The 27,391-nt window shown below is 49.4% G+C and overlaps 1 protein-coding gene and 1 pseudogene across 1 annotated transcript in view; one reads left to right on the plus strand and one right to left on the minus strand.

Moving 5' to 3' along the window:
- LOC117017899 (transmembrane protein 132D-like) overlaps positions 1 to 27,391 on the plus strand; it is a 131,158-nt gene that overhangs the window by 86,425 nt on the left and 17,342 nt on the right. The gene's annotated exons all lie outside the window — the stretch shown is intronic.
- Positions 21,118 to 21,211, minus strand: LOC117017911 (uncharacterized; annotated as a pseudogene).

Raw genomic sequence — 27,391 nt, forward strand, 5'->3', positions numbered from 1 at the left:
CACACATAAATTATTCAACAAACCGTCATTGAGCGTCTGTCACACACTGGGCACGGTCCCAGGCGCTGTGGATTTAGCCGTGAACAAAACAAAGACAGGATCTGACGAGGAAAATGAAAAATCCTATTTTCATATACATTTTCACAAACATAGTTTCATATATATTTTTTCTTTACAGAGGAGGAAAATAAGAGATATTTTCATATACATTATGTCCTTCAGAACCTACACAAATGGTTCCATAGAGAGAGCTCTATGTCCTATCTCCTAATATGTAAAATTTCATATGTAGTTACATATATATAGTTTCCTCCATAGAGGAATAGGTCATGTTTGCATATCTATTTACATGTTAATATACAGCAAGTCCTCGAACGACACGGTTATATTGTTGATATATTTGGAAACATCTGGGAAAAAGTATTCGCCATCTAGATAGATGACTTTGTCAGGAATTTACCATGTTGAGAACATGTTTTCATCAAATTTGGTTTTGTTTTCAAAAGTTCTTTTGAATAGAAAAATGTGCTGCTGTTGCTGTCCTGCCCCACCTTCCCCGTCTCTGTGCCCACAGGTAGCAGGACTCTTCCTTGAAACCTTAGAAATGCTTTTCAACCGTCCGTGATCACTGGTGCTCTGTTTACCTTCTCAGCTTCTGTAGGGTTGAGTAAATGAGAATCTTCTCTCCCTGGGTGTTTTTTTGTTTTTGTTTTTACCTTTAAGGCCGGCTTCAAGTTCAATTCCAAGACTCTTCTGTAATTTGAGAAAATAAATAGGTTCAGCCCCGGTTCACCCGACTACCGTTAATTGGTTGTAGGCTTGCAGTGCGGTAAAATGACTTTCCCCTAGGTCCAGTTTGGTTCCTTCAGCAATGAGTTCCCTCCCTCCTCGTGTAGGGCTCAGCCGGCGATCAGCTCGGCCGCCCGTCTCAGGAACACCGTGTCCACTCGCTACCTTCGCTCCCAACACCCCCCTGTTTTCTCCTGCACTCTGAGTGCATCACATTTCGGATGGAACGACCAAAGGTGGTTTCACAGGAGGGAGGAAGTGTCCAAGGGGAGCAGGAGAAGCCAGGTCAGCGTCAGACTCAGTGAGCATCTCAGCGGGACTAATTCTCGGGGGCACTGGGACACCAGAGAACCAAGGACAACACACAGGTCACTGGGAAGCACAGCCCGGCACAGTCACAAGTGGATCTTCTTACAGTGGCTTGTCTGAGCCAGGGTGGCTTCAGCTTTGCGTTATAAGAGCCATACGAGACTAAGTCCAGTGTCTCTGCCGACCCCACCCAGCCCTCCTGGAGGTTACAGGAGTGCCGCAGGTCACGCCCAAGAGTGACCCATTCTGAGATCAAAAGTCCTGTCGGCAGGTACACTGCTCGTTTGCTCCTAAGTAGCCTGTACAATGGACAGTGCACAGGTGAGAGCTGCTGTAAGAAACGCCCTCCAAATGCACGGACAGGCACTCCTGATATGCGCGAAGCTTCTGGGTTTGCTCACGGTGATGTGTGAGCCGTGGAGAAGCCTGACAACAGAGGCAGGACATGGGAGGGAGTCCCCGCCCAGACCTGCCTCCTGAACGGGTGCTGGCAGACCCGCAGGGCCCGGCCTGTTAGACCCTGTCTCCCCAGGGACTGCAGACTCGTTGGTAACCAGGAAGGTGACATCCGTGGGCTCCGCAGGGGCGTGCCCAAGGAACACGCCATTCTCTCAGCCCAGCTTCTGTTTCCTCCCTTGTGATAAACACATGGTGACAGGAGATTTGCCGCCACTAAACGGAAAACAGCAACATTAACTCAGTGATAAATGACAACGACATTCTCCTTGGATTCCGAGAGGCAACAGGAGGGGTGGGCTCTCTGCTGAACTGGAGAGAATGTCCCCAGCTACGGGGGCAGCCACCACTCAGCTCCAAGGAATGGTTCCTGTGCCCAGACACTGGTCCAGTGCTGGCTGAGCTAATGACTCTTCAAGAGAAATTAGAAACTCCGAATCTTAGGTGAAATCTCTCATCCTTTAAATGGTGGCAGTCACTGCATATTCACACAAAACAAGTCCTGTGACCTAATTTGGCTGAAGGCCCTCAGCATGGAACCCTAGGCCTACAGTATAGCTGGGTCCCTTCGATAAGTCCCGTGATGTCTGAGCTCAGGTGCTGTGGGACGGAAATGGACCAGGGGTTCAGGCGAAGGTGACTCATGGATGGGACAGGGATGAAAACCAAGACAGGAGACAGCCTTTGGCCAGAGAGCACACTGCACACCGGGGAGGAGACAGTGACAGATGAGGGAGGTCCCCTTTCAGGGAGCACCTACGGTGGCGCCCATGCACACCTGTGACATGCCTCTCTGGCATCAGACCGTCACTCAGCCTAGCATTGGCTGCTGTGGCAGACTGTTACTCTGATGTCCCCAACTAACCAGGCTACCCTGCGGTGGTCCTTGCCCACATGGGTGCTGCCTGGGCCACGTGGCAGATTAAACCAATAGACTGTTAGCAAGACTAACGGGGCCACAGGTTTGACAGATGATTGCTCCTGGAAAACCTGCTCTTAGCATCCAGCTGCCACACAGAAAAACCTGATTCGGCCCCATGGAAAAAGGATTAACTTTTCCTGAGGAAGGGAGGCTTCTGCCAGCAGATGCCTTTGGACTCAAATTGCAGCATGAGGTCTTCACCGGTGCTCCAGCATGATGGTCCACCCTGCAGAGTTTGGACGTGCAGCCTCCAGAGTTTCATGAGCTGATTCCTTAAAATCTCTCCAGATAGATAGATGGGTATCAGTAGATAGCTATGTCTAGATGTCTGTATCGTGTCTTTTCATATATCTATGTATACATATCTCATGTCTACATTTACAGCCCTATACATCATATATGTAGGTACATGTAGATGTCTGTCATCAAGCGAAACAGTGTTATTTCTCGGAATCCCACGGCTGACTTGGTCCCTGCACCTGTGTGGAACAGGACCAGGCCTGCCTTCACCAGCTGCCCTCCCGCCAAGCTACCCACTGACGGGAAGATGTTTCGTGTTCTCTCGGAGGCCACAGAAGTCTCAGAACAGATGTTGACTCACTGTAATTGGAAGACGTGGATCTCCTGCGGTGCGGAGAGAGTCGGGGAAGCACAGTGGGCGGGGTCTGGGCTGCCTGTGTGTGGCTGCGGCAGGAAGGCTTGTTTCTGATATTCGGGCTCCTCCCGCTGGAGGCCCGCCTCCTTCCATGGCCTTGGCCAAGCGGGGAAGACGTCCCGGGGTGCAGAGTTAAGGTTGTCGTTCCCACAGACTGGGCAGTACAGTGGCCACACCATGTGAATTTGTCATGGAAATCCAATTAGTTATGAGCTTAGAGGGGAAGAATAGAGATAAATCAGCATCAAAGAATGAGGGCGATGTCACCCTGTCCTGCATCGAGGACCTTCCTTGCGGCGATGGTGAGAAAGGAGCCAGGATGCACTGTTCTCCTGGCAGCCTCCCCCGCAGATGCCTCTGGGATGTGCGCTTCTTATTGCCCTGGCGTTTGAAGGCGCCTAGTTTCTCACGGGGTGGGCCCTGTCCTGAGCTCCTCACTGGCTCCAACGCGCAGCTAAAGATGCTGACCAGCAGAGCTGCTGGGAGGGCACGGCCTCCAGGCCCAGCACGCTGCTGCCCTCGGGACTCTGCCAGGGTAGGCGCCGCAAACTGCTTTGCCTTCCATCCAAGCCCAATGTGGGACTCGGCCCTCATACAACTCGAAGGTTCTTAGATGTGACAAAAACAAAAATTGAAAGTCAAGGATACTCGTTCCGAGAAGTTAAGTAGAGAGAGCGCCACTGTGCTTGCAACAATAATGAATTTTGTAAACTGAGAAAGCTGGGCAGGTACAGTAGCAAGATGCTAATGCCTTGTTAGGGTGATTTCATTTGTATAGCACTTTACATGTTTTCGAATACTTGTCTCTTATGTTCTCCACATTAAAAAAAACTTGTAAGCCAGATAATGAAGAGGAAATATGTAATGTTAAGTTCTCACATCATGTTAAACGGTGGCATCCAAACTGGGCTCCTGGTTTTTCTCCTGGGGTCCTCCTGCCCCATCGTGCTCCTCCCGCGCCACCGTGCTCCTCGTACCCCACCATGCTGCACCTGGAAAAACAGGACAATGTTTACTCGGGTGTCTGAATATTACTTTGGATGAATATTTATACAGCCAGACTGAGTTCATTCTGGTCCAACTTTTATTAAAATGTTTCTCTTTTCTTGAGCTCAACTTCAAATTACGCCCAAATTCAAGCAATTGGGAAATAGCCTTGCCTTTCTGTGCAACATATAAAAACCCCAAAAAGGAATTAGACCTTTTCATCACCTCTTCAGTATGTGCAGATTGTTAAAAAGCTGAGCCTTCGCCGGGGTGGAGACAGTCCATTAAGCGGAAGTGAAAAGTCCCTTCTTAGACAGTCAGTCAACGCATTAGTCATTACAGACATTCCTAAAAATAAAGTCATCAAGTGCATTTATGTCTTGCTTCATAAATGTAAAGTGACAGCCTGTAACATTGCTACAAAAATGATATTATCAAGACAAAAAGAATCTGAGAGAAAATTGACATGCGGAAAGGAGAAGGTGATAGATTTGAACAGTTGGCATAAATATAAATCACAAAAGAAGACGGGTTTAATGCAATCTGAGAGTCAGACACTGCAGGTGTTAAAAAGACTGTCCTCTCCTCAGGTGGAAATCTGATGATTTCCATTGGGCTGGAAATCGTTGGTGAGAAAAAGGCTTTGGACAAAAAGAGTCAGCTACAGAAAGGCTGTTTAAGTTTGTGCGAGAAATAACGTATCCTTAGGGAACACCGTTTTATAATTTTTAGGTGCAAGGTAAGCATCAGGAGGCACAGAGGGTCACTTCCCTCATCTCAAAAGTCGTTTTTCTTTTTTTTCTTTTTTTTTTTGTGGTGTTAGATAAGGGTCCAATTTCATTCTTTTGCATGTGACTGTCCAATTTTCCTAACACCGTTTATTGAACAGACTGTTCTTTTCACATTGTGTACTCTTGGCACCCTTGTCAAAGATCAGTTCAATGTATATGCATAGATTTATTTCTGGAAAAAGTCGTTTTTCCTAAAACACAGTCCATTTTAAAGACTTTTGGAGGAGCTATAGCTTACTAAACTGTATATCGACAAATACGTCCTATCTTGTTTGCTCGCTCTGTGTGCTGAAAACTGTACCCCAGATCTGTTGGCGAATTCGTTGTTGCTTCAAGGATCTTTTCTGCCAGCCTCAGATCTCATCATCTTTTATTTATTCACGGTTTGCATATGGTAAGAGCATTCGGGAACCGCTCCCCTCATTGCCTCACCCCTGACCTGGAAGGTGCAGCGCAAAGTGAGAAAGAGGCCCGGAGACTTCATGATTATTCACGAAAAAGTCAGACCACTGTGGACCCAATTAAGTCCTGGCTGAGGTCCAGTAGACATCCCGAAGTGCGGGCGTGGCCACGCCTCACAGCACACGGAGGGATGCTGGATGACACATAGGCGTTTTTGAAATACAACATCTGTGTATACAATTTAATATATTCAAAATGTATGTAAGCATCAAAACTGGAAATATTTTGCTTAGAAGAAGGTTAAGGGGATTTCTGTAAAATTAAAAAGAAAATAGTGATAGTAGAGGCAGTGTTTAGACATGTGGCCAAAAAAAGAAAACCAGACATGACGATGGTCTACACATAGGTGAGTGAAGCTTGAGAAGGGCTGTGGTGCTAAACTCATTGACTTATTCTTTCAGTAGGTCTTGAATCCCCTCTCTATATCAGACCCGCTTCTACATGGTGGAAATATAGAGATAAACAAAAAATAGATAAAGTAACTTCCATTATTGTATTTGCATTCTGGAAGGGGACTGTATCTCTCAGGATGCTGTTAGACGAAAACAACAGAACAACAGACTGAAAGTAGTTAACAATACAGGTTGCAATGCATTCTGCAGACCACAAGCTCAGAGGTTGCCCGTCGCAGATGTGGCCATGCCAGGGGCCCCGACTAGCTTCCCAGCAAATCGGTTGGCAGTGCACTCACTGTCACACAGTGGCTGCCACAGCTCCAGCCACAGCACCCTCACTCCACCAGGTCTCATAGTTACGTTTCCTGTCTGGCCACATATTTGTGTGTGAGAGTCTTCGTCCATTAAAAAAGGAGGGGGACAGGGTGAGCTTCCTCTCTGACGATGACTCTCAAAGTGGGATCTCCAGACCAGCACCTTCGGCACCATCTGGGAACTAGATAAAAATTCAGATGTGCAGGCCCCACCGCAGACCTACCGAAGCCAAAACTCCAGGAAGGTGACGGGTAACCTGGATTTCAGCAAGCCCTTCAGATGACCTGGTCGTGTACGAAAGTTTAAAAAAAACAACAACACTGCTTTAAGAAAATACTATTTGGGTAAAAGCAGCCCGATTTCAGTCAAGGCAAGTGTGATTTCTAAGGTAGATTGCTAAAAAGACATGAAGCAAGAATCGAGTCTAGGGTTCTGGTCCGTCTCTTGGCCACTAGCTAACGGTGTGATCTCAGGACGTAAATTAACCTCCCTGGATCGTATTTCCTTAAATGGTGATGGGAGTCGGGGTGCAGCCTTGAGAAGAGGTCTGGTTAGATCAGTGGTTCTCCACCAGGGCTATTCCCCCCACCCCACGCCGCCCAAGAGACGTTTGGCAATACCCGGAGACTATTTGGGTTGCCACCGAAGCAGGAGGGGATGCTACCAGCTACCAGTGAGTGGGTGGAAGACAGGGTGGTGCCAAGCAACAAAACAAAGAATTATCAGCCCCAATGTCAGTCGTGCCAAGGCCGGAGAACCCGGGCTTAGCTCTGGGACTGTCACCGTGCAGGGACACTGTGTGGAGTGAAGGGCGTCAGACACAAAAGGCCACGTACTGTGTGATGCCCTCTGTGTGAGGGACCCAGAGTGGGCAAATCCCCAGAGGCGAGCAGTGGGTTAGTGGTTGCCAGGAGCTGGCAGGGGACGGGGTGGGTGTGACTGCTCATCGGTGTGGGGTTTCTTTTTGGGCTGACGAGCATTAGAAGTGGTGACGGTCGCACAGGTCTGGGAATATATTAAAAACCACTTAATTGGACACGTTACAGGGTTTGTTTTATGGTATGTGAATTATATCTCAGTAAAGCTGTTACTGGGGCGGGGGTGGGGGCGTGGGGGGATGAAATGAGAGGCCTGAATGTGGGAAGCTTTAGTGAACCCGTTACCTGTGGTGAGAATTTCTCTTTCTGTGAAGAAACCACAGTTATAAGGCTTAGAGGAAACCGAACATTTTCCACGGCTAATACCTTAACTTCTCTCAAAAGAGAAAATACATTTTCCAAGAATCATCATGACTGTGTACTTTTCTATTAACTCTGAAGTTGTTTTATCTCCGTGGATGGGCTATCATTTTTACTCTTTGAAAAAAAAGCTTGATTGTTTTGGAAAACCCCCACGAGAAGACCAGAGGGAGAAAAGCCTTCTTTTCGACAGCATTTGTCTCTCCATTTACCCACAAAGCTTTCTCCCGCCTCTCATGCTCACTGCAGTGCTGTAGGATTTGGGGTAAAGGACATTCCTCGCACTTCCACGAGCCCCCATATCTTGGGAACTCTGCGGGGCTTGGGTGGCCCCCCAGTTTGTCACGCTGCCACTTGAATTCAACATTAGAGGATTTTAATGCAGAAGGCACATACATACTTAGACCTAAGCTCCGCCTGTTGCTGGGCAGAGTGAGTGAAGGCCAATTCCACAGTGTCACACGTTATGGGCAGAGGGACAGGCTGTAATGGGGGATTATGAATTAAGAAGCAGTGAAGAGAAGGCCTAGGTCCCTGGTCGTCCATCATTCCATGGAGAACTGCACAGGGACCTGTTGAGGAGCCGTGAGGCCTATTCTCTCCTGCTGTTGCTTTCGACCTCGCAGGTGGGAAAGCAGCCTTGTCAGCTGGGGGACAGACAGACTATCCAGACACCAGCAGTCTGGTTTTAGCTACCAGCTATTCATGGAAATTATCTAGGGAGTCTGACTGCCCACCAGCTAGAGACAGGACAACATGCCAGCGATGTCATAAGATGCTAAATGCCACTGTAGTCCCTCCTGCTGGGAATGGCGAGAGCCCCCGGGCCCAGCAAGGAACATAGAGAGTTTCTGAGGTTGCTTTAAGAATATTCTGCTTGTGTGTCGGCACCTGTGTGGTTTTAAGATGCTGAGCAAACCCAGGGAGATGGTCCTTGTGTCTCTGGAGTTGACCATTGTCAAAAAACGTGGGCCCTTTGCAAAGTTCCAGGAGGGCCTGGCAGTCTCTGCCATGGCCACAGCGTCACACCAGAGGCCCATGGCCTGCTTAAAAGTGTATTTTAGCTTGTTGTTACCTTGTTGTCGCTTGTTTTTGCATTCTAATATTCACATGGCATCGGCTAACTTACAGTGCTTTAGTATAGAATCAATTGCCCACATTTAAGTCCTCTGATATTTCAGGTCAGACTCCAGGCTGGGTCTTTACTTGAGATACTAGAAAACCTGCAACACCCAGCCCGCATTCGTGCACGTCAGACGCCAGCTGGAACTGAAATGTTCCCGGCCCTTTGAGTGGAGCGGGGTTCCCCAGCTTGCCGCAGTCCCTGCCTGCCCCCATGTAGCCCCAAGAGTGAGTCAAATGAGGCACAGGTCCCGTGAGTGTTCCCATTTGCACAGCCCACCTCACATGTCTTCACCTGCCTCTGCCCTACAGGGCACCTGCGTTTGTGATGCTTGGGTAAAAATCATAAAGACCTTCTTGTCAAGTCCCAAATTCCCTCACTACTCACTCTGTGCCTGGGCGACTTCCAGAACCTCGCTGAGCCTCGTTTCCATTACCCCTTAAATAGCAGCTGTGAGAATGAAAATGAGATAATGCAGGTAGACGTGACAAGTCAGCCCAGCACGTGGTGAAACAAATAGTCACTGTCAATAACACCACAAGCAGAGCACTGGCCACCACCGAAGTCCTAGAGACAGCAGCTCCAACAGCAGACGTGTACTTCACACAGCTCTAGACGCTGCAAGTCCCAGGACCCAAGCTCCTGGGAGGACTCCCTTCCTGGTTTGCAGACAGCTGCCTTCTCACTGTGTCCTTACTTGGCAGGGAGAGCGAGCTCTGGTCTCGTCCTTTTCTTATGAGGTCACTGATCCCATCTCGGGGGCTCTGCTCTCGTGACCCTCATCGGAACCTAATCTCCTCCCAAGGGTCCCCCCAAAACAATCACATTGGGGGTTGGGCTTCAACCTGCAGGCTTTCGGGACGCAGACAGTCCATGTCACTGAGCATCATCTTTTAGGTTTAGACACTGGTTTTAGCTGGTGTCATGTTCCCAGGACTCTGTAGGGTAGTTCCTCTTAGGGAAGCAGATCATAACCTGTGCATCCAGGGCCTGCCCGCCTCTGCCAGTGGTGGTGCCGTATCAGTGCTGTGATGGGATCTTTTCCTAAACGTACACGGAGGGAAACAGCCTAGACAGAGTCTAGCCGGAAGAATTCAAGGCTCCCTGCGATGGCACTCTTGGTGTCACTATTTAACCTCATATAAAGCTTTGCTTCTAGCAGCCCAGAGCATCTCTTCTGTTTGAGCTGACCCACCCATGGCCAAATGTATTTATTTGTAACACCAGGCTGTTTCCAGTTTGGGGGTGGGCGTGGTGTTAAAATAATTCTACTTATGGAGAATGGCGTGGAGGAACCAGGTCACGACAGGTGTCCTATGTTTGCAATGAATATTTTGCCATAGTTACCTGCTTATGCTCAGCACACATCTGGCTCTCCAGACCTACAACCACTAATGCATTTATATATTTTCAAATTGGTCGCAGGCATCCATACACTTCACCTCGGGACACTTCAGTATGTCTGTCATTAACTCGAGCTCAGTACTTGTTTTCAGCTCATTTACTTAGGAAAAACTTATGTTCCGTGAAATGTACAGGTCTTCATAGTGTCACATGGTGAGTTTTGAGGAAGGGATATGCGTGTGTACCCTGAACACCTGTCAAGAGAGAACATTTCTACTGTCCGGGAGAGTTCCTTCATCTCCCTTTCCGGCCAGCCCCAGCCCTCTCTAGAGGAACCACGATTCTGAGATTCTCTCAATAAATTAGTTTGCCTGTCTTAAAATTTTATATAAATGGGGTCATCCAGTAAGTATGGGAGGCTTCTTTCCATAAGTGGAATGTTTTTGAGAATCGTTCGTGTTGCCGTGTGAATCAATAATTCTTCTGACTGCTCAGTAGTTTTCCATTGTGTGACTACACCACTGTGTGGCTAAGTGTTTTTCTGTTGATGGACCCCTGACGTGGTGCCAGTTTCTAGCTCCTATGAACACTGGTACGGACACTCATATGCAAGCCTTTGTGTGGACACATATTGTCGCTGCTCTCCAATAAATGCATGTGTTTAAAATTTCTGGGTCGTAAGCCAGGTATATGCTTCACTCTGTAAAAAACTGCCAGACGTCCCCCCACCAAGTCTGAGAGTTCCACTTGTCCCACGTTCTTGCCAACGTTTGACACTTTCACCCTGTTAGTGGCAGCCACCAGTGTGTGCGTAGCCAGGTGTGTGTTTCCAGTGGGGCTGGGGCACCAGGCATGTCGCCGCTGGACTCAGTTCAGAGCAAGTGCTCTCTCAGTCAGCTCTTGCCACTAGCTGACCAGGGAGCAAAGCCCTGGTCAGCACAGCCCAGGAGCTGAAATGATCTCCCGCCAGCTTCCACACCCCACGCATGTGTCGTGAGGGTTGTTTGCCTGAACATTTTGTGTCTAAATCGAGCTGCCCACAAGGTGAGCGGCTGGCTTGCTGGAAAAGGTCGAAGCATCCAGGTCCTGAGTCCCAGCCAGAAAAGGAACAGGAGGCCATTTGGCGTCACAGCAAAGTCACACTTGAACAGACAGTGATTGGTGCCAACTCCATCCAGCCGGTACCCTAAATGCTTCCCTTCCTCAGGGTAGGTTGTGGGTTCGGGTGAAATGGGTTAAGGGGTAAGAAGGTGGAGCTGGAGGGGAACCAACGACTCGATCGTCCCATGTCACCCAGGGCGGGCAGGAGACTTGCAGAAGTAACTGAGACAGTTGAACGACGGGGCGTTTTCAGAGGTGGGCAGGGCTGATGACGAACCAGGAGCCAGTGACAATGGGAAGCCCAGGGGTGAGGAGACGGAGCTGTGGCTGGACCCTGGGTAAAGTTATGGCCACCAGGAGAAGCTGAGCATGAGGATGGAGGGACTGCAGGCACCTGGGACAAGCAGGAGGCCAGCGGGCAGAGGTGCAGGGGACAGAGGCCCCGCCTCCCACCATCTAGGCTTGTTCCTGTCGGTGTCTTCCACTGGCCAAACCCAGCCTGGACTCCAGTGGGAAAGGACATCTGTGACCTAACCCACAGAAGTCCTCTTCCTGGAGGAGGACAGGGACAGGAAACGGCAGAGAATGTATCTGGAAAGGCAAACAAAGAAAAAGTACAATCCTGGAGCTCATTTAATTCACAGTAGCTGATGCTGGAATATAGAAGGAAGAGATTAGGGTCCGTTTAAAACATGTCTGCTGCAGCTGTCTTAGCACTGCTGCCTCACACGATGCTTTGTGTCTCATACCAGTGTGAGCCACAAATACGATTTACCCTCGTATCACATCAACACTCCTGCCTTATTCTCAGGACAGCTAGAGCGCTCTTTTCCATAGCCACCCACTCGATGGGTTGTCCAGGAATGCCAGCTGCTTGCCCGGGACGAGGGAAGACTGGGCAGCAACGGGAGGTGCAGGGCGCGGTGATCGGTTCCCAGCTGCCTTTGAACCTTGCAGCCCGGTGGTGTCACTGGTCTGCACGGTCCAGCGGCCTCGAGCTTGACGCTGGGATGGTGACCTTGCTAACCAGGTCTGAGACGGGCCTGCATGGTGGCTCCTCACAGGCGCCGCCGGAGTTAACAGTCCACTGTCACATGTTTGCTCGAGCGACCGTAATGAAGTGCAATGGACTGGGGGTTTGCACAACAGACATTTACTTGTCGCCATTCCGGAGGCTGCACGTCCAAGAGCTGGTGTCTGGGGAGGGCTCTCTTCCTGGCTTGCAGACGGCCGCCTTCTCACTGTGTCCTCATGTGGTCTTTCCTCTGTGCGTGCAGGGAGGGGGCAGGGGAGAGTTGTGTGTCTCTTCTCTTCTTGTCAGGGCACCGCCCTGTTAGACCAGGGCCCACCGTTAGGGCCTCATTGGATCCTAGTTACCTCCTTAAAGGTCCAAACACAGTCACATTGGGGGTTAGGGGTTCAGTATGAGAACTGGGGGGGAGGGAGGTGGATGACACAGTTTAGCCCATAGCACCCACTCCCCAAAGCACGACACTGAAGAAGGTGGGACCACGTGCTCCTCAACAAAATCTTTCGGCCTTTGTGCTGACGCTGAGTCACCCACACAGACGAGTGGGGTGCTCCTGATGGGTCCCCCTCTTTGGGTCATTCAGTACCCAATATGGGTACTTTGGGGACACGCCATTCAGTGTGGTTTTGGCGATCTGTCTGCCTCCCAGCAACTGTGGGGGCCCCAGTCCAGGAGACCAGAGTTTTTGTCACCTCTTTTCCTCAGGACAACTGCTGCTGCTAGCACCCCGTTCTCAGCATGATGAGATTCTGCCGCGCAAACTAGGTCAGCCTCAAGGGCGCCTGCGGCTGCTTCCTCCAGACAGGAGAGGACGGCCTCGTTTGGTGACCGTTCCAGGCTCTGTCCAGACTGACCTCTGCCGAGCAGAGGGACCCAGAGAGAGGGTGGGCTTAGGAAGCGAGGTTGACACAAAGTTTAGGAAGCCATTTTAGTAGCTGTCTGAGGACACAGGCAGCCAGGACCCGTCCCCACTCTGCACGGCCACCGGCTCTAGCCCTCACGACAAGGTTTGGAAAGAGAGGATGAAAATGAAGCAGATGCTGTCACACATCGTGAAAGGAAATCAAGAATCTGCGGGTTGGAGACTGACATCTGGAAGGAACAGAAGAGAAAGGTCTAGAAACACACAGTAGAGAAGATGGAGTTCCATAGGCGGCGGACAGTCCTGTATGGCAGGACACGGGCTACGCTCTTCTAATAGCAGTGTCCACTCTGCAAAGGTGAGAACGGCCCATCCGTTCCACCCAGCAAACCCTCGCTTCCTCCCAAAAGGTCAGTGAGAGTCTGGTGTAGTCCCCGTGTCCTTGAGGTCGTCTGGAGGGCGAAAGGGACTCGGTGTTGTTCCCACACGGGGACACGGATGTGAAAAGAGCAGCAGTGTCATGACCCAGAGGCTGTGAAGCACACTGACTAGAAGATGACAAAGCTCTCGCTAAATTTCCGGTCTCAGGGCCCGGAGAGGCCTCACCCTGATGGTGTGGTCGGTGCCTGGAGCCCCCCAGCTCGAAAACAGCTGGCTAACACCTGCTCGGCATTACCGAGCCTCATCACGGCACGATTTTTGTCCTTTCCAAAAATTCTGTGTGCTTCTCTCTGCTTTCATCTCTGGTTGTGCTGGAAGCTGAGGTGGCAGGGAAGAGTTTGTCCATTCCCTGGCCTTGGCAAGAGGTCTTCTTAGTCCAAAGAAGGTTCTGAACCTGTTTCCTCGGCCGCCACACCAACCCCCGCAGATGGCCAGCCACCTGTCTTGTCTCATCTTCCTGCGTGTCACTGGTGGATATTTAGTCTCGTAACATCTACCTGCTTTTTATCCTGCGACTTCCCAGGATTCCTGGTTTTCCTGCAACCTCTCTGACACTCTTTTCTTCATCCATGCATCCCCGCTCTCAGGGTCCTACCTTCAGCCTTATTCTCTCTGTTTCTCTTCCTTACTCCTGACCCATTTCTGTACCTTCACTTCTCAGCGCTAAGAGAAGCGAACCAGATTGTCCGTCTAACCCCGCTTCTGCTGAATCCCCACCATGTTGGGGGTTTCTCTGCCTACAGTGATCCAACCACGTCAGCTCATCTGTAACCAAACCTGGCATCGCCCCAACTCCTGACCTGCGTGTTCTCTAAACATCATCACCGGCCGTTCAGTCACCCCCACAGGAAAGCTCCCGCCCTCCTCCAGCTCTCAGCTCCCATCAATCACCACGTCCTATCACATTTTTCATTTTAGGGAGGGCGGAGAGCTTTCCTCCCCACGCCCAGATCCCGCAGGCTGTGCCCTTCTGCTGCAGCCAGAACCCTTCATCGGCATGGCCAAGGATTCGTTCGTCCTTGTAGCCCATACTCCAGGGACATTCCTGATTTGGGGCAAACCCTACGTGAGGGTCAGTCTCCATGCAGCTTCCCTCGTGTTGGCTTTGCTCTCAGGTAGAATGGACCACATGGGGTTCCGTGGTCCACACTGTCAGCACCACGATAGAGCGCGCCACCCCTCTCCGCACGAGCTCACAGCGTCCCGGAAGTGGGACTGACGGGCAGAGGCTGGGTTCCTTGCCCACCGCTGGGCAGTGTGAGCAGGGAGAATGGAGTAGAAGGCTTGGCTTGCACACTACCCACGGCCTGAGATCGGGGCAGAGCTGAGTCCCTGAGGAAAACAGGGAGGCTGTGACCAACAGCAGAGACAGAGGGTGTGGGTGCCGACCGAAACAACAGGTGCCCACGAACACGTGCCGGAACTGACGCTGCAGCAGAGCACAGCGCCCTTGAGAAACAGCCGCCGTGACGAGCTGCTCCCCAGGTGAAGGGCCGGACCAGAGCCCACGTCTGCTCACCAGGCCCTCGCCTCCGCTCGCAACGGCCGTGTTCTTCCTTCCTGCTCCACGTTCTTCTTGTCCAACTCATCCAGCTCAGGCGATGTCTCAGCTCCGGCCTCGCGGAGAAATTCGAAACTGTTAGAAACAGATGGCCTGGCCTCCCACCTGCATCTGTAGTCGGTCCACTCCCTCCCCTCTTGTCAGTGGGTGAGTTTTCCTTCCTCTGTTGAGAGTCATAGCTGCACCTGCTTTTCTCTGAATCCCACTGGCCGTCTCACCAGTGTCCCCTTTTCTGTCCTGCGTATCCCATCCATCGCTGTTTACAGCTGTCCTCCCCAGGCATAAACACAAAGTTCTGTCCATGGTAAAAAGGGGGAAGAAAGGAATGATTTTCTGTGTTAGGTGTCCCTCCTGCTTCTGCCCTGTTTCAGGCTTTTTCACAGCTTCACATCTGAACACGCCACCAACACTCACGAGGTTCACCCCCATCTCCTGTTCCCTCTCAACCCCAATCCATTGTCATCTATCATTAGGTTAAAAATGTTCTAGCCAGGTAACCAAGCCAAATACTTGCTGTTAAAAAAAAAAAAATACGTTTCCTAATTTCATCTTGAACTCTCAGCAACATTTGACAAAATGGACCACAGTCTCTCCCTTGAAAAAAACGCTCTCCCCTGAAATGCCACAGTACCCCCTTCGTCTTATTGTCCCACCATCCCTTCACGTGGCTCATGTCCTTCGGGCCAAGCCTTGATACATGTCCTTTTAGGGTGCCGTCCTCTGCCTCTTCGTTTTCCGGGATGACACCCATTCTGAGGGGCTTCATCCATCTCTGTGGTTTCGGCTAACTTGTGGGTCCAGTTAACGCCAGCTGATGATTTAGAATAGGAATTACAGCCATTTGTATGTTCCGCTCCAGTATCTGTGCCACAAGCACCTCCGTGGTCCCGTGGAAAGCATAAACTCAAGATGTCCAAAACCAACAGCGGCATTTTTCCCTAAAAAACCTGCTCATCCACCAGTGCTTCCTGTTTCAGAAGCAGGGAGTCCTGACTCCTCCCTCTTCTCCATGCTGACATGTGCACCCCCAGAGTCAGAAGTCCCCTTGGCATCTGAACTACATCTTCCTTAATAGGTCTTCGAGCCAACCTCCTCTCCCATCTGTCCCTGCTGGGCCAGGCTGCCTTCACCTCTCTGAACTTCTACAAACTGCCTGCGGAATCTCCGGGTCTCCTGTTTTATTACCCTTGCCCAACCTTTCTCCACACAGTGGCCGCTAAAATATAAACACGGCCACACTCTGGTCCCAAGGTGCTTCGTGTCCAGCCACCGCTTTCCTCTCCATCCTCACCTGGACCCACTCACCCATCACTGATTTCTCTGGCCAAACCGAGTGGACATCCACAGACACGCAGGGCTGTGCCTCTCCCTCCCCCTTTTCCTGACAGATGCTCGCCAGCACGTGACTGACAACTGCAGAGGACAAAGCAATGAAATTATGTATGTCGTAAGTTTTAAGTATAAGATTAATTACAATTAGCAAAGAACCACGTTATGTTCTTAATAGTCATTACGACTTTAAAGTGATGTCTGTGTTGCAAGAACCAGATGTTCTGAGGTCTCATTTCCAGCTACCATTCAGTTGTCAGGGTAGACTCAATATCAGCCGCCGTGTTTTTATATCAGTGTGTTTCCTGTGCAGTTGTTAAGTTTGCAGTGTGAATGGATTCTGCTGTGTTGGCATCTCTTCCAAATTCATAAAAGATCAGTGGCTCAGCACAAGGGACCTAAGTGTAAAACTCAGTGATGGAAACGGTGCTGCGCGTTAGCTCTGGACTGACGGCATCAGTAGTGGACACAGCTCACGTGTGAGTCCCAAGGGCCTGAGGCAGGCAGATGTGAAAATGGGACGATCATTCGTGAGAAAGAAAAGGGAGACTAGTGAGGGCGATCATGGCTCCCCGAAAATCGGATTCTATTGAACGGACGTGAAGCCATGGACATGTTTGTGGCCGTTCAAAGCAGGTGGCCTTCTAATAAAGCTATCACACCCGCCCCATGAGGCGTTCGCTTCCAATCCCACACGATGGTTAAAGGTAAAGGAAACAGAACAGCACAGTCGCCACCCAAGACGTATGCACGCCTCGTGGCGCAGAGAGAGCACAGGTTACACCACTTCTGAGACCTGCAAAGTCAGGTGCAGTCTCAGTGCCAAGTATGCCGCAGACAAAGGGCAGGGCCGTGCCGCTGAGTTCCTTTATCAGACGGCATTCTATGTGGAAAAGCAATCACTCGCCTCCGTGTGTCCTCACAGACACTGTATTTCCCAATTGTAAGGAGTCACCAATGTGTGTGTTTCTTACAAAACGGCTCTCGGTGTGTGAGGGAGAGATGCTGAATGGCTTCGTGTTCTGTTCCTTATTTTGTGGTCTTTGTGGTCGTAACGCCAGAATGGTGTAAATACGACCAGAGACACTGGGATGTGTCCCTTTAGGGGATGAGCAGCCAAATGGCTGTGGTCACAGAACTGCCGAGAAGCAGGTGGTGCGTGAAAACCAGCACGAAATCCCGGAAAATCAAACTGTAATGACCGAAAGTACACAAGCGATTGCCTGTGGTCAGCGTGGGGGCAAGAAGCCAGGTCTGAAAGCATATTAGGAAACTTGTCAGGGTGACGGGATTTCCAGGTCTCGACTGGTGGTGGTGATTGTACAGTTACCCAAACTCATCGCACTGTGTGCTTGAAAGAGTTGAATTTTATCAGCTATGAGTAACACCCCCAATAAACAAAAAAGAGGGGACGTTCACGGCAGGTTCGGAAAGGCATGTTTCTCTACAGACTTTAAAACGCACTGAAATAGGTGTGGAAGCAGTTGTTTACTTAGCCAGCAGCACTTCTGTGGCAGAGACAAGACATGAAACGTTTGTCAGCTGCCCGTGGCAGGTGCCTTGTCCTGTAACCGAGTTTCCTCTCCTCCCCGCGTGTTCATGCCTTTGGCTCTTCCCTGTAACCGCGTGGGTAGACAGGGTGGCACTGGTGGCTGAACCCACAGTTTACGGCTGGTGTCCGATGGGTTAGGTGGCCATTCTCGCCGATGGGGTGGGGGCTAAATATTCTGAACGTCCACACTGCATGTGACAGCAACTGAAAAAGCATTCATTCCTCCCAGCCCGCACCAAGCGCGCACACACACGCACACACGCATGCACACACACAGACAGACACACACACACCCTTCTCTGGAGCCAGAACCTCTACAAAAAGGGATTGAGAGTCAGGCAGCTTCCCATTTCCCCCAGGCAGTGTCATACGTCCTCCTGCATGAGCTTGGAGAATTTTTTTTCTCTGTCTGGTTTCCTAACTAAACTAGGACTCATCTTTCCTGCTCCCTGCAGGCTTCAAGTAATATTGCAACAACAACAACAACAAAAAAAAGCAGATTTTGGGCGAGAGGGGGATTTTAATGTGCTCTTACTGGAGTGGCCGTTTGTCATCAGAATGAAGGTGGGGTCACTGGTATGGGTGCTACAATTAGAGACACAGCGAGGCAGGAAGAATGGGTCTCCTGTCGTAGTATTTCACGGTTTCCAGCTTTGGAGTTGATGAATGATGGCAGTATGAAAAGACACTATCTGTCAACTTGTTTTTGCTGTGTTTATGCCAGTCCAAAGTTCAGAAAAGTCCCAGCATGCCTCCTTGAGTTTTCCTTCTCCTGTATCCCCCAAATAAATAAATATCATGAAGTTAGCTTGTTATTCTAAGTCAGAGGTTGAAAATTCAAGGTCCTTGGGTCGGATGTAATACAACACGTTTGCCCTTAAAGTTTTTAAATAGTGGCCAAGATTTTAAAATCTGGAATTGTTACATTAGTGTTTATATTAAAAATAGGATTTATAGCTTCTCGTAGGAAATGGAATATCTGGTAGCGCTTGACCCCCTTTTTACAGGCCAGATGATCTGACAGCTAGCTGTTGAAAGAGGCTGAAGGATCTGACAGCTGGGAGGGAGCTTTCTAGTTCACACCTAACTCATTTATTTATGTTTTCTGCCCCTCTACAGCCATTTCAGTTTGTGACCCCCAAAGTAAACTAAAATGTTAGAAAAAAGTTTGGAAACAATCCTACCTTTTTTTGGACGTTCAATATTATATTAATTTCAGGTGTACAGCTTAGTGGTTAGACATTTATCTAATTTAAGAAGTGATCCCCTGACCCACCTAGCACTGTACATAGTTATTACAATCATACCTTACTTAACGAGAAGGAAGCTGTATTTGTGTTTGAGGGTCCATTAGGATCACACATGGCTGAAAATAACGAGTACCTGACAACAGCAACAAAACAAAAATAAAATCCTATTTGTGACTTGTGACGAGGAGTCCAGAGCTGCTCAGAAATGATAACAGGGAGGCAAGGTTTTCTTTCTTTTTACAGCAGCATCTGTAGCAGGTTGGTTTTCTTGCTCATGTCTGTTGCCTCATGGTTGCAAGAAGGCTGCCACACCTCCAGCCACCGGTCAACATTCCAAGCAGGAAAAAGAATGAAGCAGGAATGGGCGCAGACTAGATCAGAAAAGCAAAACATTCCCAGAACCCATCAGCTCATTTCCCATTGCCCAAAAGGTATCACATCGCCACGACCACCTTCAAGGGAGTTTGGCAAGGTAGATGCATTGCCGCACTGAACACTATAGGGACAGCAATGGGTCAGATTCAAGATGGAGTGCATAAAATATGGTCTATGCAGTCACTAAGACTTGGATTCAGTTTCCAACTTAACCACTTACTGCCAGTTACTTAGTCTCCCTTTGGTCAGTGGAGGCAGTAATTGTACCAGTACCGATCGTGTAAGATTTTCATGGGAGTTAATGAGCCAGTGAGTGTGAAATAATTCCCACAGAATAATTCACACATAGTTGGCAGTCGTAAAAGGTGGTGATGATGGTGATGGTGGTGGTGATGGTGGTGATGGTGGTGGTGGTGGTGGTGATGGTGGTGGTGGTGGTGGTGGTGGTGGTGATGGTGGTGGTGATGGTGGTGATGGTGGTGGTGGTGGTGATGGTGGTGGTGATGGTGGTGATGATGGTGGTGATGGAGATGGTGATGGTGATGGTGATGGTGGTGGTGATGGTGGTGGTGATGATGATTGTGACGATGACTGGTTGTCATTTAGAACTTATAAATGGAAGCCATAGCCTTTTCAAATAGTTTCAAAATAGGGTGAATGTACCCCTGATTATGACATGCTGAGAAAAGCACATCACCTCTGTGGTACTCTTCCCCAAAATGTATAACCTCAACTTAATCATGAGAAAACAACAGACATATGCAAATCAAGGGACTCTACCAAATAACTGAACACTACTCCCCAGACCGGCAAGGCCAAGAGAGATGAGGAAAGACTGAGGAACTGCCCTCGGTTCTAAGCTCTCCATCCTGGCCGGCCTTTCCAGTCTGGGTCCACGTGGCTCCCTCCACATCCAGCGCTGTCATGAGACCATGGCCATAGGCAGTTCCACTTGCTTCCTCACCTGGCTCATGACCAGACAGGACGAGGGAATGTCCCTTCACAGCCTGTAATTGGAAACAAAACCAGGGCGGGACTTGTATTGGCCCAGCGGGGGCTTAGGGCACTTAGTGACTGTTGGGCCGGTCACTGTGGCCAGGTGCTGTGAGTGGGCCCGCCTAAGACATGTGCTGCCTGTGCAACGGAGATGATGTCTGTCCCGGAAGAAGCAGGACAATGAAAGATGTGGCCACTACAGGAATCATTTAGTTCTTTGCTTAAATGCCCAACATCCAGTGGTAAAACACACACACACACACACACACAGTATTGGTTCCGATAACTTCAAAATCCTATGTGCTTCAGGTACGGCTGGATCCAGGAGCTCAAGGACTGTCCCCAAGCATCTGTCTTTCTCCATCCCTTGGCTTTGCTTCTTTCTTAGACAGGCCCTTCCATGAGGTGGCAAAGATGGTCTCCAGCAGCTCCAACTCTGCATTCTACCAGCTCATTAACCCCAGAGGGGACAGCATGTCTGTGTTCCCACAGCCCCACCAGCTGTCCTAGTTATAATTGTATCCTCCTAACTGTACCATGTGCCCACCTCTGAGGTAACTGGAGAGTGCCAGGAAGTGGGGCTCTACTCAATGAGGCCTGAGCCCAGCACCCACGTGAAGACTGTGGGGTGAGTGCTGAAGACACAAAGCACCCGATTTCCTCCACCACCACCGTCCCCACACCCAGCCTAGATGTCTGCCTGCTCAGGTCGTCCTGGAGCCGATAGCAAGATAGAATCGGTTGTTTAACCGTTTCACTGCATTACCTGATTTCAAGTTTGTTCACCAAAATGTGTCAAAAATCCACAGAAAATAATTAAAGTATTTATATTTTTTAATTATGGAATGCTTCATAAATTTGTATGTCATCCTTGTGCTGGGGCCATACTAATCTCTGTATCGTTCCAATTGTAGTATATGTGCTGCCCCATATTTATATTTTTAAGTAAATGCAGTTAAGGCACTACATTTTATTAAAATAAGTGATTACTTTCAAGTGTACAAATTTTCTGTTGTTATTTTTCTTGAAAAACACAACAACATAGAAAAATATACATCTACTTTCCTAAACTTCCTTTCTGGAACAGTGAGCTCCTCAGGTAAAGTCGAGCACCGTAGTCAGCAGCATGGAAATATCATTCGATCACAGGCGAACATTGCAGCGAAAATGTTAAGTGATTGTACTGGGAGAGATGCCTGTGGAGGGTGGAGCGTGAAGGGAAGGGGGCAGGATAAGACAAAGCCTTCAGATGCAGACACAGGTCTGCACAGGCCCCCAGGCCCATCCCTGCCGTTGCAGATGGCGGCACTTCCTTCTTGTTCACGGCTGAGCAATACTCCGTTGTCTGTATCTGCCCCATTTTCTTGATCCCTTCCTTTGTCGGTGGACATTTGGGGAAATGGGGAGCAGTTCAGCAGGTGTCCCATTCCAGTTATGCAAGGGGACTGGGCAGCAGCAGAGGGGAGGGCGGGAGCAGCACGTCAGGTCCAGAGTCGCAGCCATTGGTGGCTGCCCGGCAGCTACACACCGTGCAGCCACTCGTGATGAAGGGACCCTGATCCTTGAGTCCCCACAGCCACAGCAGCCATGGACGCTAACCTAGAATCAGCGACAGGCCACTTGCAGCCCCAGGGTTCGTCCGCAACCTCCAGGGGTAATGGAGACAAATCTCCTCTTTGTCTCTTTACTCAAAGTCTCTGGAAGTGTAAATGGTTGCTTTTAATTTACCAGGGAAACAGTCATAATTTAACTATGTAACAGTTCCCCTAGGTATAAGGACGATAGTCCTATTTCCTCAAGACACTCTTTGTTATAAATATAGGAACTTAAGATACATGTATGAGGTCAGACAATTAAGTTCGCAAACTCATCCTAGAAAAAGCGCTACACACCTCATTGCTGAGTATCACTATGGTCACCTTCGAAATACTCCCCTTGGGAAGCTATGCACCGATGCCAGCACCTAGTCCACCCTTCAAAGCTATTTTGGAACTCTTTCTGGAATGGCCATCAGAGCTGTCATTGTATTACCCTTGATGTCCTGAATGTCATCCAAATGTCTTCCTTTCAATGTTTCCTTTATCTTTGGATAAAGAAAGAAGTCATTGGGGGCCAGATCAGATGAGTAGGGAGGTGTTCCAATACAGTTATTTGTTTACTGGTTAAAAACTCCCTCAAGACAGTGCCCTGTGAGCTGGTGCATTGTCGTGATGCAAGAGCCATGAATTATGGTGAAAAGTTCAGTTGTCTAACTTTTTCATGCAGCCTTTTCAGCACTCCAAATAGTAAACTGGTTAACTGTTTGTCCAGTTGGTACAAATTCATAATGAATAATCCTCTGATACCAAAAAAGGTTGCAACACTGTTGCAACAAGTTTGCAAACTTAATTGTCAGCCTCATATGTTATATAATATATAGGATCTATAATTTATAATTGTATCATATGTATCCCGAGTCGATATTTAGCGCATATAATTACATATTTTAGGTCTCTAGCTATATTCTTCTATTGCCCACATATGTGCCCACTATCATTGTACATGCATTTTTTTCTGCGCTTTTAACAACATTCTTGGCAAACATAGTTTTTTTTTTCCTTTTTACAACAGTTGATTGCATCAGCTTTTCTTTCCTTTAAAAATGCTTTTTAAATTATTGCAAAAAATGAAATGACAGTGCAGTGTGGGATAAAACTTAGAATTCTGCTCTTTTGTCGACAGAGGGTAATTGCTTTGTGCCCATGAATCTTTGCAGTCTGGATGTCAGCAATTTGGGTGGCTAAATTTGAAATCATTCAAGTGAAGCCTAGCTAAAAGCTCAGTATTTGTCCTCCTGCAAATATTTGGAAATATTAAGAAAATGTTTGCTTTTAATTTGGGACATTTCATTAGAAGTTTCTGAGAGCAAAGGCTGTGTGCTCTTTGCAGGACTTAAATTATTAGAAGGAGTTCTTGGGGTCTGAGAGGCTCCACTGGAATTCAGAAAAGTAGAGCTGGATGGTATTTACGCATGAACTCCGCAGTGCTGCTTGGCGGTACTTTCCTCGTGATTTTTTTCACGTTTTACTAAACATGTTTTTAGTGTTCTGGATGCTGATACTGGGAGCAACAAGCAATTTTTAGGGGAATTTCTTATACACAGATGCTTGTTTTCTCCAACAATAGGCACCTTTAGACCCCCAAATCAAGAGAAGGCACTAGAATCTGGAACAGTGTCTGTGCTCTGTGAGGATACATGCGTGCTCATGCATGTGACTGTATACATGCATACTTATGTGTTCACGTGTGTGAGTGCATACATACGTGTTCACGCATGTGAGTGTACACCACATGCTTGTGCGTTCACACACGTGGTGCCTGAGTCTGTAGACACATGGTTGCATACAAAAGCGTGATTTGTTTCTAGGTTTTCATTAGTACTTTCTGTCTCTGTATGTCGTGATCTTGCACATAGAGTAACTGAATGAGGGTTTGTGTCGCTGGTGTCCATCGGACCACACAGGGAACTCCCGAGACCTGTGAGAAATGCAGATGCCGGGGCCCCACCCTGGCCTGGTTGGATCAGAACCTCGAGGCGAGGTCCTGGCATCGCGCCTCTGGAGCTCCCGGGTGACTGTGGCGTGGGCTGAGCACCCATCTGTCCTGTCAGCATGTGGGCAGCCCAGACATGCTGCCCTCTTGTTCAGTCAGGCGTCTTCATTCAGAAACGGAGGTGCCCCGATTACGCGAAAATCTGTTTGCTGTGGTTCAGTGAGTTGTCTTTTTTTCTTTTTTCTTTTTTAATGTCACCTTCCACTGTCAATCTGCCCCAAAGTCTCAGGTAAAACAGAAGTGTTTTTAAAGCCCCCATATTTAGCAAATGCCTGGCGAGTGTTTACCTTTTCGTGAATAGCCATTTCCTCGTGCATTTGGCTTATTTGCTTTCATTTGTGTAAGGACAAGAAATTTGGCTCTGAGGAAACTTTCCAGACCCACCAGAAGCCACAGGTCTAGCCAGGTGGCCCCACATCCGCCTGTCATTGAGTCTCAGGTGCCCTGATGACGTTTGCCTCGGCCCCTCCAGAGTTGGGATTCGGGGTGCGTGAGGTCTTTGGCGTGAGGAGGGACAAACGTCTGTCTGTGCAGCTTCCAGAAGGTGCGCTCGTCTTCCTTTCAAAGGTCGGAAGGAGGAGAAACAGTGCTCTCCGTGTGGGAGGGAGTGGAAGTGCAAACATAAAATGGAGCAGATGTGTGTCTGCGCCCTTAGTACGAGTCTGACCGGACGGCCTCGAGGCAAGTGCCTGCACTGATTTTACGAGTCCCTCTCGCAGCCTCCGTGACTGTCAGGCAGGTCTGCGGACCTTGGCCAACGTCTCCCCTCAGAAAGTGTGTTGGAAGCAGTCACGTTGGCTCGGGCTGCGTACTCTTCCCTGAGATGTCGCCCCGACTGCACTGCCTCATGTGCCCAGGGTCACCTCAGATGTGACATCCCGTCGTGGGCGCCCGCATGTCTGCCTTCCAGGGACAGAGCTCTTAGCACCGATGACAGTCCTTTCACGGGGAACTTGGCCCTTGTTTGTACTTGCCGGATGCGGACCATGACGAGGAAAGCTGTTTGTTAATTTAAAATTTAAGTGCTACTAAGATAGAGAAAAGCTCTCCGCTTCAGGTTATCAGACTCGAAAAATGCATTAAAGCCGAGCCCTGAGTGAATTCAAGGAGCTCTAACTCAGTACCAGGTGCGTGTGTTGTAGCTGCTCCTGTACGGCCACCCCCCCCCACCACACACACACACACACACACACACACACCCCGACTGCTGCCTTGGTTTTGTTCTTCAACTAGCCAGGTCCCTTAGACTCAGACAGGCACTTGCAGCCTGGAGTGGGTTGGTTGCCTGACATGTTGCCCTCGCTAATGACACCACGACAGAAGACGCCCACGGTCTCATTTCCTTCTGCTAGCGATGACGTCTCTCCTGTCCTCATACACAGTCAGGACTCCGCTGGGGACAGGTCTGGGGCCCAGAAACTGCTGGAACAGGAGAAACTAGAGGCGACAGAGGGAAAGTAGTGCCCCCAAGGTCCCAGAGCCACCCACGATCTCTAACTGGCTCCAGAATGCCACTGAAATCGAAGCCACCAACACCGACAGGAGCATATCGGTGTAGACGTGAATATCGGTGCGTTCCAATGCCCTGTATGTCTTGCAGGGGCTAACTTGAAAGCATGTGTACTTCTTACCACACAATGAGCAAAAGTAAACAGAAATTTCTTGGAAAAACTTACAGGCAAAGCAGCAGCACGCGATGCCCAGGCTCGCGTGAGCTCACTGAGGGCCGTGTGTGGGCCAGGCACGCCCGCCCTGCGCGCTGTGTTAAATTAGCGGGAAATTGGGGGTGGAGTGGGGACAATGTGTGGACGGTGTTTCTAGAGGAACTTTCTGGCCAGAAAACAGACTGTGTCACCGAGCTCTGCAAAGGGTGGTCTGTGTGCCGGCTCAGGTGAGCGACTGGTCACCTGAGATACCTGTAAGTACCACTGGTCAACAGTGAGATAGATGCAGAAGTCACGAGTAAGTATTCGGAAATGTTCATAGCAACTCAACCTCGTCCCGTCCTCCAGACACAGCTTTATTTTACGCAACCCGTTCGTCTGTGCTGGGTTGGAAACTAAAGACCTTCCTTTATCCCAGAACAAGTAAGAAGCCTGAGCTGGAAGAATTGTGCTCTTCTCTTGGCACGATTCAGACCCACTGAGACAGTTTCTGGCTAAATTCGGAAAGGGGGAAGGAACGAGTTTTCAGGATGTGTCCCAACTTCTCTGATCACGTTTCATTTCTGTTAGGAGACAGTGTCCCAGAAGTGTGTTTATCAGCGGGGTCTAGATTTTTCAAATATCGACGTGCATGATCCTTCTAGAAATGAGCACACTTCCAGGAACGCGTCACATGGTTTCTGAGTCGCTTTGCATTATCGCTCCACGCAAACCGACAGAAGAGCACGAAGCATCATTAATAAACGCCAGACATCCCACCCCCGGCCCCCCAGCCCTGTCAGGATGCGCTTCATCCCAAAGGTAAACACTCCGTTTTCTCCTTGTCTTCGTCTCAGGATTAGTTCCAGCCGGTCGTTCCATTGTAACGAGATGGGGAAATGTAGTTACATTAGTAGCTTGTGCCAGAACCCCTCTCGGAGAGGAAACTGAGCTTGTCGTCTGAGAGGAGAAGCCCTTACAAGTGTTGGGGGGACACATGCCTGTTTAAAGACCAAGCAGTTCCACCCCAGGGAAAACGAGGCATCATCAAAAGCTCACAGAAGAAGCGTCACAGCAGCTGGTTTGGTGGTCGCCAAAAGCGGGACCTGACCCAGGGCTCATCAGCAGGAGAATGGACGAGGTTGCATGTTCGTACGTGAAACACTTCCTGGCAACACAGAACCGGCCAATGGCCGCATCCACACACCCAACGCTGAGCAGATGCAGTGGAAACACGAGAGAAGACGCTGCGTCATTTCTTCTCTGTGGAGCTCTCGGACGGGTGACTCTAATCCCCGGGACAGAAGGCAGAACCGTGGTGAACAGGCGGGGGTGATGGTGAGAGGAGCCAGAGGCTTTGCCAGGGCTGCGTTTTGAGTCGTGGGGGACACATCTGTAAACAGCCACCGAGCTGTGCCTTACGATGCGTGCACAGCCACGTACGGAGTTACAGGGACCTGTGCTTCTCCACCAGACTGAGTACCTCCAAGTACTCAACAAGTGTTTTATGAGTCCCCCTTAACATCTCGAAGGGAATTCACAGATAATGTCAGCTACCGACAAGATCATTTCACTTGGATTAATATAACGCCCTAAGTGGATACAAAGTAAAATTGGAATGAATTTATAATAGAACGATCCATATCTCAACACACAGCTTCTTGAGCATAATTCACTAGGTCGTGGGGTGAGGCCGGTGGCCTGCGGTGACGAGGACACAGGGCTGTTGCGAGGTCCACTCAGCATCGTGAGTGGTGAGGAGGTTTCCCCGGGTGGGCAACACATCTGGGTAAAGTTACAAACAAACAAACACAAAGCACCCCTTCTGTTCAGCCCGAGTTTGCATTCCTGGAAATGCAGTGTTTTGTGCATTA

The sequence above is a fragment of the Rhinolophus ferrumequinum genome, chromosome 25, assembly GCF_004115265.2.
Source record: "Rhinolophus ferrumequinum isolate MPI-CBG mRhiFer1 chromosome 25, mRhiFer1_v1.p, whole genome shotgun sequence".
In the NCBI taxonomy this organism is placed as follows: domain Eukaryota; kingdom Metazoa; phylum Chordata; class Mammalia; order Chiroptera; family Rhinolophidae; genus Rhinolophus; species Rhinolophus ferrumequinum.